A 12,945-nucleotide genomic window follows, 5' to 3' on the forward strand; every position below is an offset into this window, starting at 1 on the left:
TGTGATATGATGTGCGCTCTGGCAGAAGGATGCCAGGACGGCCATTGTTGTAGATTTGTCTGTGGCAGTTTTGTTAGTCCACTTTTTGGCAATTGCAACACAGAATCTGTTTGGCAAAACTTGGCAAGCGATTTGCCAACTGTGCCATGGTGGTTGGGTGGTCTGCTAGACTGACTACTATTGAAATCCACTGCAATAACTTGCATACTGCGCTCCCCAGAGATCAGCACAATTCCTGTCCTCTCCCCACAGGTTAATCTCTCAGCCATATCTGTGTCTGTAACAAAGTGAAAATTGATAAGAACTTTGGCAAGAATAAAGGTATGTCACATTTAAGCACAGATTTGGATTCCACATCAAATGTGTTATCAGATATCAATATCGACTTGGTTTGAACTAAAGCCGCATGCCATGAAACGTGCCATGAGTAAGGACTATGTGACTCGAGTCCCAAATGTGTAGGAATTTTTGTCATGTTTCTGCTATATTCCTTTTAGGTGGGCCAATAGAATATATGCTTCTATGTAGACAATAGCAAGTGCAGAAAATGGGCAAACTCTGTGTGCAGAATTCTGTTGCATTTATCCGACAAGGCATAAATGTTTATTGCATGGTAGTTCCACTCTGGAACTTGTATGCATATCCAGTTCATGTGATTATCTGGCTGAGGAGGTTCAAGCCTATGCAGAACAGCAGCGGAGACAGTGCATCACCTTGGCATATGCCTCACTTGATGGTCACTTGTGCTAGCTGTCTTGAGTTGACTTGTCTTGCACAGTCTTGTTGAGTTTTGAGTTAGGCCCTTAATGACCTGTTGACTTTGTAGAGTGCCAGGCATTCACAATCCAAGTGTGAGGCATTGAGTCATAGGCTTTCCTGTAGTCAGTCCAGGCTATGCTGGGGTTGCTCCGTCTGGATCTTAAGTCTTTGTTAACTAGTGTTTGGTTCCTCTGGTGTTGTTTTCAATGCCCTTCTGAGTTGTGCTCATATACTAACTCATTTGGTTCTGTAGCTTGGCGGCTATGATGTCTGGGGGGGGGGGGGGAGTTGTTCAGCGTATTCCTTAGGGCTTGTGCCCCTCTCCAGTTTTACAGACTGTTGGTTATAATAAATAAAAAATTTAATTAATAAATCTTGCTATTTGTATAGCGCCAACTTATTCCGAAGCGCTTTCAGGTCATTTAGTTATTTTATTATTACCCCCCCCCCCACCAAGCTGTGTACTAATTTTACTGACCTCGAAGGATGAGTCAACCTTGAGCCGGCTACCTGAACTATGTGGGGATCGAACCTGCAACCTTCAGGTCGTGAGCGAGGGCTTAGGACTGCATTTCTGAGGCCTTAGCATCCTGAATCTTGTGACATGTATTATCTCATATTTTCCATGAAGAATATGTATTTTTGTATCAAAGAGTCCTAGCTCAGCCTTAAGAAGGATGGATTTTCAAAACAACTCGGATAAGTCAGAAACAATGTATTCAGATCTAATCACCATCAGTCAAAATTATTTCGAGCTCATTATTCCCATCTCCTAATCACCAAGTAGAATAATGTGAATGTTGCCTAATTAATAAAACAATGGAACGGCATAGATCATAGAAGAAAGAAACAATAGAGAAGCCACGTCCAGATGAGCCGCATAGTGTTCAGGAACCGGCTGCTCCACAGATGGACTCACGCGGATTCATTTGCTATTGCTTCTATAGCGCTAAAATCTTCTATAGTACTGTACAGAAATTGGTGTAGCTTAAATCAGTCCCTGTCACCAACTATTATAGAAGCTGATCAGTATGGACCGTATTCTTAGTATTTTATTTAGTATTTGATACACTTTTCATGTTTATTTACTGACTTATAGGCAAAAGATGTAGATTAGAACTCAATCGCTGCTGTTATTCTGTGGCTGTATTCATTTGTCCTAATTCCCTAGTTGACTGGTCCCTAATCTCCTGCATTCACCCCCAGCAGGGGGTGAGTGCACTCCATATGCCATATGCCGCTCTGATAAAATGGCACTATCCAGCACTTATACTGTAGATTCAGTCCGTCCTAGTGGGCCAAAGTGGGTGATGTCCTAGCTGCGCTTTCAAAAAAGGTGCCCAGTAACGACTCTACAACATGCACTATTCGCCTCACTGCCTGTGTCACTGCAGCGATGGGGCTTACTCCTGATGCTTGTCAGAGCCACTCATGCTTTCTCATGGGACAGCATTGAAATGAGAGCATCGTTTGCTCTTCGTAAAGCAGCTCCTCCACTACCTTACAGTATTACAGAGCTATAGACTCACAGGGAGCTGCGGGTAAATGGAAACGATAGGCCATAGGCACAAGCTTTAGTAGAAAAAGCTCATCAAAACTAAGGACTAAACCCGATTTCTCTTCATTTCATAGTATCCCGTGCATTTGATGCATTTTGGCTCTTCCTCAGAAATGCCTGCATAGAGCACAGTGATTACCACACGATAGCCCGTACCCGAGCTGCGCATCACTTACAAAGACGGGCAGATGCACCATAAATGTAATGTAAAGACTCAAACTCTAAATTTTGTCGTAAAACATCACTTGTACTAAAATTGCAACTCTTTGATGCCAAAATTAATGAATTCCCCCTTCAGTGTGCTGACATTTAGTACCTCCGTATGGCATTGTATTTCAGAAGCATTGTTTCAAGTGTTGAAAACCTGCACAATGCGGCATCAGATGGGACCTTGTCTTCTTATTTTTCTTGAGAATTCTATAAGAATCTATTAGAAAATACATCTCTATGGATGTGTCTGGGGCATCGTTAGAGGTGTTCTAAGTCTTTGGTGTCTTAAGTGGCAATGTAAGGGGTTAAATTCCCATTCATATATATCTATGAGTATTATTGCTGAACTTTATACAGTATATATATTCTTGCTAAAACCTTCAGAGAGGTCACATGACAGTTTTTGGGGGTTTTTTTTGTAACTTTACTGCTATTAATAACAGGTCTAGAGTTGCCCCTTGATTGGCTGATGGGCTGAATATAAAAAGCAGGTTCGGTTCCTGGGTTCTGGTGTGACTCAGCAGTTTTTACAGAGAGCCTTGTGAGGAGTGAGCTGCCCCAGTGGTGCTGGAGAGCTGGGTTTTTCAACTAACAGACTGAGACCTCAACTTGGATTCCTGGAGCGACACTACCCAACTGTTCAAATGCAATTGCCAGAGGGAGGTCTGACAATCGTCCAAGGGGAAGACAGCTGCAATTATCAACCACAAATGCTGAGCCATCATTAAGAGAGAAACCACCATCGAGAGCACATAGACTGACAGCCAGGATCCGGTGACATGTAATCATGAGTTCCATCATCCAGGCTTTACCCAACAGTAAAACAATTTATTTTTACTTCATCACTGTACAGCCTCCCCTAAAGGTTCTGTGCTAATAATTTGGTCAGGGGACAGTAACTGCATATTTCAGTTAGCAGATTTAGGCATTTGGATAACTAAAGTTCTCTCAAGCCTAAATTACTTCAGAGAAGACTCCTATTGTCAACCAGAAACTGTGGAGCTATTTACCCCTGGCCCGGGCAAACCATTTAGTGACTGTGATAATTCCAAATTGGACACACAATATTAAGGACACTCCATGGACCGAGTTACAGTGTTAATCTAATGTTAGCAAACAAACTGTGAGCATTGTATCCAAATACTAGTGTTGTATGTTACCATCATATTATTTGATATTCTACATTCAGTAAAACCTTATTTGTTCACCTGGATGGGCGTCCTATTCTGCACCAACAACCAAACTCTACTAATATACATGCCATATGGTAGGTGGTGGCCTGTTACAGATTACACTTTGGGACCCACGAACTTCACGTCTCTGTGTGATACTTGATCAAGGTATCCCGTTGTTTCTTCCTCATTTATTGAAGTCCTCACTCCATATGAAGCTGAGAAGGAAGGTGATCTCCAGAAGAGTTAACAGATGCGTCCTTTGCAAGCTCACATTTATTTGGCTGCTCCGCTTGCATCGCTTGGCTGTGGGTTTCTAATGATAGGGATAGAAAATACTGATTTAGCAGTAAAATGTGCTGATACATTTCTACGGTCGCTCGCATGTGTCGGTACAAAGCAAATTCTCACATCACAGTTTTCCTCAGTCAAAGGATCCTGTACATCTAACACTTTGTAGGTGTAACGCCACTTCTAATTACATTTCACAGCATAAATCTATACAAAAGGCTGAGTAACATTGTGAATAATTTACATTGCTGATTGGCACTAATTTTCTGCTATTTCACATCATTTTCTATAAACTTCAGAACCGAACTTGTAATCTGTCCTACTGGGCAGAATCCCGGTAGGCCGCTCTTGTGGGTCAATCAGTGGGCATGAAGTTTAGAAGGGATCTGAGCAAATTAGACTCTCTAATCAGCCTCCATCTGCTGTTTTAGCAGCCTTCTGGGCCTTGCAGTAAGGCACATCATAGCCCCTGCACATTTTGAGGATCATAGAGCAACATTTTCGCACATCATCACCACTTTAGACTACATGACAGTTGAAGCCATGGACTAAATTTGTGGCTCGCAGCCAAAGCCCCAACTGCAATCTCTCTAATGCCTCTTGATTGCCCCACCGGACATGACAGGACAACAGACACAGATACCCCCTTGGCTCAATTACTCCTTTTTTTTTGCAAAAAAAGGATAAGTTAAAAAGAAGGTGAGAAAAGGTGTTAGGATTAAGGTTCAAGGGGAGGAGCCGGGATGATAAACACAAAACACTTAGCAGTTATATGATATGAATTTCCAAAACCTGTCTTGTACCGTCCTTACAGTCTTATACCTCACATATGGCCTATATAGCTTACAAGGCTAAAATAGCTTTAAAAAAAGCTTAAACATCTGAGGGTAAAATAGACTTTTCCTATTGGTAAAGGTTACATTGCGACCAGGTAAAGCAAGTCTTCCTAAAAATGTCATGGGTTCTATTTGCTCAACTAGTGAGTTCTTCAGATCTGCGTATCTCATTTACTTTCTAGACTCATTCATTTACTGAGGGCGGAGTTGATTGTAGCCACATAAGGGGTATCAGGGACTTTGCAGTCGCTAACAGGTATGTGATGAGGTTTTTTTTTAGGGGTGTGGCCTATTGAAGGTTTCAATAAGATAACAATCTTGGGGTAAGGATGAAGGAGTCACCAGTGAGGCACCTAATGACCTGTTCCAGCTGCTACAAAAAAGAGGTGATGACCTCAATGCAATGCCACAATGAGAGCCCACTTTCAGGACCAGATGAAGTATGTTACCCCAGTTTTGCCTGTCTGTTACCCGCCCTTTCCTACACTTGTCCATAGGAAACTTGAATATGAAGTAGAGAAGATCATTGACGCCAAGCAGGTTCGGTGCTCTATTGCAGTGGTCCCAAACCTTTTTGGCACCAGGGACCAGCTTCAAGCAAGACCATTTTTACAAGGCCCGGCAGGGTTGGGCGGGACATGGGCGGGGCTTTGGTTATATGGGGCGAGGTTATGAAGAGAGTTGGAGTTTAGTGCATTCTTATTTAATTATGACATTTAGAATGTCCTGGCAGTACACACATAGGGCAGTATATAATCTATCCCCCCCCCCCAGCACACACATAGGGCAGCAAATAATTTATCTCCCCTCCCCCAGTAATAGACAGCCCCCACCCTTCACTAATATGCAGCCCCCACCTCTCAGTAGTTAGCAGCCCCTCCCCCTGTAATAAGTAGCCCCCCTCAGTAATAAGCAGGTCCCATCCGTAATAAGCAGGTCCCCCCCCCCGTAATAGGCAGCCCCCCACCCCAGTAATAGGCAGCCCCCCCCCCAATAATAGGCAGCCCCCCCCCAGTAATAAGCAGCCCCTTCCCCTGTAATAAGTAGCCCCCCAGTAATAAGCATCCCCCCCAGTAAGCAATCCCCCCAGTAATAAGCAGGTCCTCCCCAGTAATAGGCAGGCCCCCCAGTAATAAGCAGCCCCTTCCCCTGTAATAAGTAGTCCCTCCCAGTAATAGGCAGCCCCCCAGTAATAAGCAGGTCCCCCCAGTAATAGGCAGCCACCCCCCCAGTAATAAGCAGCCCCTTCCCCTGTAATAAGTAGCCCCCCCCCCCAGTAATAGGCAGCCCCCCAGTAATAAGCAACCCCTTCCCCTGTAATAAGTAGCCCCCACCACCCCCAGTAATAAGCAGCCCCTCCAGTAATAAGCAGGTCCCCCCTCAGTAATAAGCAGCCCCCCCCCTAGTAATAGGCAGCCCCTTCCCCTGTAATAAGTAGCCCCCCCCCCCCGTAATATGCAGCCCCCCCAGTAATAGGCAGCCCCTTCCCCTGTAATAAGTAGCCCCCCCCCCAGTAATAGGCAGCCCCTTCCCCTGTAATAAGTAGCCCCCACCCCCCCCAGTAATAACCAGCCCCCCCAGTAATAGGCAGCCCCTTCCCCTGTAATAAGTACCCCCCCGTAATAGGAAGCCCCCCCAGTAATAGGCAGCCCCTTCCCCTGTAATAAGTACCCCCCCCCCCCGTAATAGGCAGCCCCCCCTTCCCTAGTAGTAAGCAGCCCCCCAACCCATATACTTACCTCCTCCCTGCTGTCAGCGTTGCTCTCTGTCTGCTTGCCCTGACGTCAGTGTGCAGCCCGGAACGCTTCCTCCCCGAGTCCTCTCCTGCGGAAATAATGAGCAGGGGACTCGGGTAGGAGGTTCCTGGCTGCACAGACATCAGTGTGTGCGCTGGGATCAGCGCGATTACCAGCGGGGAGCTGCGGCGCCCCCGCTGGTAATCGCTTCGGTGGTCAGCGGCGAGCCACATAGCACAAGGCAGCGGGCCGGATTCGGCCCGCGGGCCTTGTGTTTAGAGCAAAAGTTCCCGGCGGTGCCTGCGGCCCGGCGCTAGACACCTAACGGCCCGGCCCCAGTCCGCGGCCCGGTGGTTGGGGATCCCTGCTCTATTGAGTACCTGGTCCATTGGAGAGGGTTTGGCCCTGAGGATAGGATGTGGGTTCCTGATAGTGATGTTCACGCACCATGCCTAGTCAGACATTTCCACAGGGCCTTCCCTCTCAAACCTGCTGTGGTGTCCCCCCCGTAGAAGGGGGGCACCGCCTGCGTAATCGGGTTGCTGGGAACTCGGCGGATGCCTTCCCTGTTGCCATGACACCCTGATTAGCATGCTCTGCACTCACTGCTGGATGTCTGGGTCTCTGCACTCGTTGACTTAGGTCTGGGTCCTGCTGCTGTCAGGCTTTTGCCCCAATCAGCTGCTGGGGCGGAAGTTCTGACAGCATTTAAACGTCTCAGTTTCCTCCTAACACTGCCAGTGTATGTTTGTCTCCAGGCTACACCCGCATTATTCTGATTTGATTCCTCGTTGTGACTCTCTGCTTTTGGACCCAACTTTGACCTTGCCTGATCCCTGGTACCAAGTATTCTCCTGTTGCCGAGCCGCACTTCCTGACTTGCCTCTGTGTTTGTGTGTCTTTGTATCTATTTGTAAGTCTGACCCCTTGACCCGCTTCCCTAGAGAGTATAGGGACCGTTGTCCAGTTGTCACCCTGGGGCCTAGGCCAGGGGGCAAGTAGGTAGGGACAGGGGTTGCGGGCAGCTTTTAGAGACTACCAGTACCCGGAGACTACCACAATGCCAGCACAGGTTTGAGTCGGAAAGCTTGCATGCACATAGCCACTCAGCCGCCTGGTCAGTAGTTTGTAACGATTTTCCTGTAATTAATGCAGTTGGAGAAACCATGTGAGCTACAAAGTATGAGTCTCTTATCATTGGCTGACAATTTGATATTCAGTTCCCTCTCCCATGATGGCAGGTCTGTTGCAGTCATTTGGCATGATGAAGTTACGCTTGAGTCGTGCAATTTTCCTTCTACAGCTTCATTTAGACAGGATGATTTTTTCAAAGTCTGTCAGTGGGCGTGTTGAGGAAAATTTGTCAACCAACATATCAAGTAATTTGGACAAGTGTAAGCACTGAAGGGGATGAAGAGGCGGGAGCAATAATTGAGAGGTGAAAATTTTGACTAATTGTGAGGCTCATGATGAGCGGTGCATCCAAATGTCTGAAATGTTGAGCTCTTTGAAGGGTTACCAAAGCTGCTTTTGTGTGGGTGTCGAGTGGCACAGCTACCCTGTTTCCCTGAAAATAAGACATACCCTGAAAATAAGACATAGCGTGATTTTCCAAAAATTTTTTAGGATGCAAAATGATTTTTTAGGCTTTTTGAGGAAGCTTGAAATATAAGCCCTACTCCAAAAGTAAGCACTGCTAACAGTTAATTAAAAAAGTCAATTTAAATAGTGTCCAGGCAGCTATACATGTAAAAAAGTTAAACCTTTTTGAACAAAAATTAATATAAGACGCTGTCTTATTTTCGGGGAAACACGGTAGGAGGCGAGATATTAGGTTTATTGGCACTAATGGCGAAGGATGTGGCGCGTGATCCTTCCTTAGAGAGTCCCAGACACTACAGGCCCCACGCAAGAGAGAGTCAAAGGATGGCTTAGCAGAAGTTTTGGTGGATGGGAACAAAATAACTTCAGGGAAATTTGACCCATGTGAGGCCTGTGCTAATGCGTATATGCTATGGTTCTTGGAAGGGTTCACTACTTCTAGCCACCTATTAAGTCGTATTGTTTTATAGTAGTAACACATGTCCGGTAGATTCAAACCTCCATTGTGCCTCCACTGAATCGATAAGCGATCTGCAGCCTTTTAGATTTCCAGAAAACTCTAGAGAAGAGTGAGTGAATGGATTTAAAGAATGACTTTGGGAGATAGACAGGGACCATTTGTAGTTTGCAGAGGACTTTCGGAACTATGTATGTTTGTAGGGTTTTTTTGCGACCAAACGAAGGGAGGATTGGGAGGTTAGAAGAATGCAGTAAGACAGGGGGGGGGTAAAAGTTTTGCTGTAAAGATTGTGAAGGTTTTTTGTAATGTATTCGCCTAAGTATTCAATGTGGGACTCAGTCCAGTGATGTTGTGAGGATGCCTGGATGGCGCATGCTCTTGGAAGTGGAAGCGATATGTTTAAAATTGTGTTAGGTGATTAGAGAGTGTGCCGTATTGCTGCAGGCCATGATTTAACCTCAGAAGCCCTTGCTCTAGATGCAAGATGATAAAGAGTATGTTGTAAGCAAATGCCCCTGATTTGATGCTATAATGTCCTACTTTTAGACCCTGTATGTCCTTGTCTTGGCGGCCCATTTGAAGAAGTACTTCCAGAATGAGAATGAAGAGGGCTGGGGATACAGTGCAAGCTTGCCGTGTACCATTAGATATAGCAAAGGGAGAAGGAAAAGTGTCATTAATACAGATTTTGGCTTGGGGGTAAGAAAACAGTGAAACGATGGCCTGTATCAATTTTAGAGGGAGGTTAAATTTGAGTAGTGCATGTTATATAAAGAGATGGATAAAGTGCCCCCCCCCCCAGCTGTCCAGTATCAATCAGCTGGCGCTCAGGACACTAGGAAAGTTGATCTGACATCCTTCCCCCTTGATATTGTGATGAAGAGACTTTAGGCCGTCAGACATTCTGCATGTGTCTCAGCGTCCATTGTTAGCCCATGCAGTATGATGCGGCTACCTTAGTCCCATTTGATTTTGCAACACTGAGGTGTAGTTTGTAGGTGGAAGGGTTAGATACTTTTCAGCATCTAGGAAAGCTGAGTGCTGTAGGAAGCTTTGAAGCAGCAGTTTGCAGAAAGACTGTCATTTACTGAAAAATGTAATTTGGAAATTATGACTGATCTGTACTGCACAGCCTATTGACAAGGATATTTTGCAAAATATCGCACCACCATGAATAAGATGCGGGGACTCCCATCTTTGAGGGATGCTCAGAACACCCAGAACTGCATATCTGGGACAGGATATACCTGAGGATACTTATGTCTACACTCAATGCATAGGTAAAATCAGGACTACAAATACGTCAGGCCTATATTCCCAATCAGATAACCGCATGTGAAGATATGACTGAAAGGAGGGAATTATGATCTTCCAGAATTTCTACAAACCCAACCATCCCTTCTCTGTGTGACCTCAGAGGGGGCGGGGAAAAGGTGTGTGCTGGGGGATTCTTGTCCCAAATTGTCAGCCCCCTGGAGGTCAATATACGTGAGGACTGCCCAGTAGTAATCATATGAGACTCCATGCAAAAAAATGGTAACACTCTTATTTTAATCCTTGTTATTTTACTGTCTATGAATATCATATGTAAGTCTCTTGCTGATTGTCCTGTAACATCATTTTTGTATTTTACTGTACATAAGCACTGCTACTTTTTGGGATTAAACTTTCAATCAATTAGTGAACCTTGTCCGTTTTAACATGAAACCATATTTCTAAAGACATAATTGTGGGTAATTAGCATTTGGGTCCAACGCCTGTGAAGGTTGGTGGTGGCAGCGTGTATTGTGTGACCATTGTAGAGCTGTGGAGTGCACTAGAATGGCCAGGTGGATAATTTGAGCTTTCACTTTGCATGCGTGCAGAAGCTTGGGAAAGCTGGGTACAAATCAGCCGGTATTTTAACAGCTTCAAGCTTGCAATCTCAGCTATATTGGGCACAGGGCTAGGTGGATTGCTGTAGAGTTGTGTCAGAAGGTGATGGTCGCTTGTCTGGTTGATGTGCAAAGTTCTGGAAAGTTGGGTACCAGTCACTCCACAATCTAAGCCTTCCCCTCACCACGTGACAGTGCATCTTGCATAAAGTACCAATCTACCCTATCAAAGGCCTTTTCTGTGTCAATTCCCAATGGAATCAGGTTTTTTGTTATTTTTTCAGAGCATCATGAAAAACATAGCAAATGGCGTGGAGAAGACATGCAGAGTTATCTTTCCTTTCACTACTGGCTACAAAGCCAGCTTGCTCCTCATTAACTAACTGTGGTATGCCCCTACTGATCCTACTGGTGAGGAGTTTAGCCCAGATTTTAATATCTTGGCTTAATGGGCATATAGGCCTTTAGCTCTCTATAAATAAGGGTGACATGTGCTTCTTGCGCTTGTTTGGGCAAGGGTGCTCCCTCCAGGAGGACATTGAAATAGAGGGCTAAGTGTGGAATTACACTATTCTGAAATTTTATGTAGTAGGCTAAGGGCATTTACGTAGTGCAAAGCTATTAAGGGCCGAGATAAGTTCCTCCGTGGAGTCTGGGAAGACCAGGTCAGAGGCTTTTTCTGGGTCTAGTGTAGGAAGGTGACAAGATGGAGTGAAGTGTTCGTTCTTTACTGGCTGTGGGATCGCCTTTTGCCCTTGGTTAGGTTATAGAGTTCCGAGTAGAATGTTTCGAAAGTTTTGCTGAGTTTGTTTCAATGCTGCCTATTTTGTCCTTGATTGTGAAGATGCATGTTTTCTCCCTTGTTTTTTTTAATGAAAGCGGACATAAGGCATCCCCCTCTTTTGCCATGTAAAAAGAGTTTATGTTTAAAATACAGAAGTGATTTAGCAGCTCTATTATTCTGGATATCTTTGAGTTTTTCTCTCAGTGCAGATAAGTTTCAGTGATCCAATATGGTTACGTTCCCTATTGTAGACTGTTTGACATGTGTGATGAGGCTTGACGAGAGGAGAATGTAATCTAGCCTTTGGTGAGACTTGTGCACTAGGGAGTAGAAGGAGTAATACCTAGTGCAAGATCTGGGAATTTCCCGAGGAAGAATCCATTAGGGGGCTTAGTATTAGATTTAAGTCTGTGCCCAGATTGATTTGTCCCTCTGCAAAAAATTTTAGTTGCTCTAGTGTTCCAGTCAACCAGGCCACCTATGTTTTGTTAGGAGCATAGAGGTTTGCAAGGGTATAGGGAAAAGAGTTGATTTTGCCCTTTAAGAATAGTATTCTACCCTCAGAGTCTGTGAACTGACTATTGAGGGTGAAGGGAATGGAGTGATGAAATGCAATACACACGTCTTTGCTGTCGATGGATGATTGCTGAAAAACCAAGAGAAGTAATGTTTGGTAAGCTTTGGTACCGTATTGTCTTTAAAATGTGTTTCTTCGAAGAATGCTATGGATGTTTTGAGTTTCTTAAGAAGCTAGAGCACCTGGATCCTCTACACTGGGGAGTTTAAGCCTTTAGTATTTAAGGATGTGCAGGTGATTATGTTCATTGCTAAGGGTTAAAAGTAGCGTTCTTTGTATTTTCCATTTTTAGAGATAGATAGGCCACTCCACCCCCTAGCGGTCTACCACCCGCCAGCCCAGGCCCTGTTCCCACCATGCCTCCAGGGCCACAAAAGCTCCCTGGAGCAGGCCCAAGCCGGCCCCCTTGGGGTTCAGGGTGAGACAGTAAAGCACAATATAATTTTAGAGTGATGCAGACAACTGGCTAACATGCTGTATAAACAGGGCTAAAATTGTTGAAACAACATAAAGAATGGGCCAACTTGAAACCATGGGCCAAAGTGGCGTATGTATTAAAGAGTTATCCCATCATGGGGAGATAGTCCAAGCCTCTGAGAGCTTAGGTGCTCTGCGACATGTGATGGAGTGAGAAGAGTAACATTCATGGGCTCAAAATGTCAGCAAGGTGAACCATAGTCCTCCAGAAGAATCAGATCAACTATATGAGAAAAAACATAGTTAAGTAACTGAACAGAACTATATAAACTGTAGTTGGGGGAAGGCTTGGGGGCTGACCCCCCCCCCCCCAGTTGCACAGTGTTCTGGTGACTGGATAGATCTTCATGTGCCTCTATGAAGGAAAGTCAAGCCTGATGGCTGTTTTCCTGGTCTTTGGGGATTTGAATCTAGAGGTCTCCTTCCATGGTACAGAGTTCAGCATTGGTGGGAGTTCTAAGTCTCGCAGCAGCATACAGGAATTAATCTGCATAGGTGGTAGATCTAGTGCCTCCCTTCAAGTCAGAGGGAGTGTGTATTATAATACATTTGCCCTCCTTCATTATCGATAGCCCAAAGGGGAACAACCAAGGGTATTGCAGATTATTT

This window comes from Eleutherodactylus coqui, chromosome 1 (genome assembly GCF_035609145.1).
Source record: "Eleutherodactylus coqui strain aEleCoq1 chromosome 1, aEleCoq1.hap1, whole genome shotgun sequence".
NCBI lineage: Eukaryota > Metazoa > Chordata > Amphibia > Anura > Eleutherodactylidae > Eleutherodactylus > Eleutherodactylus coqui.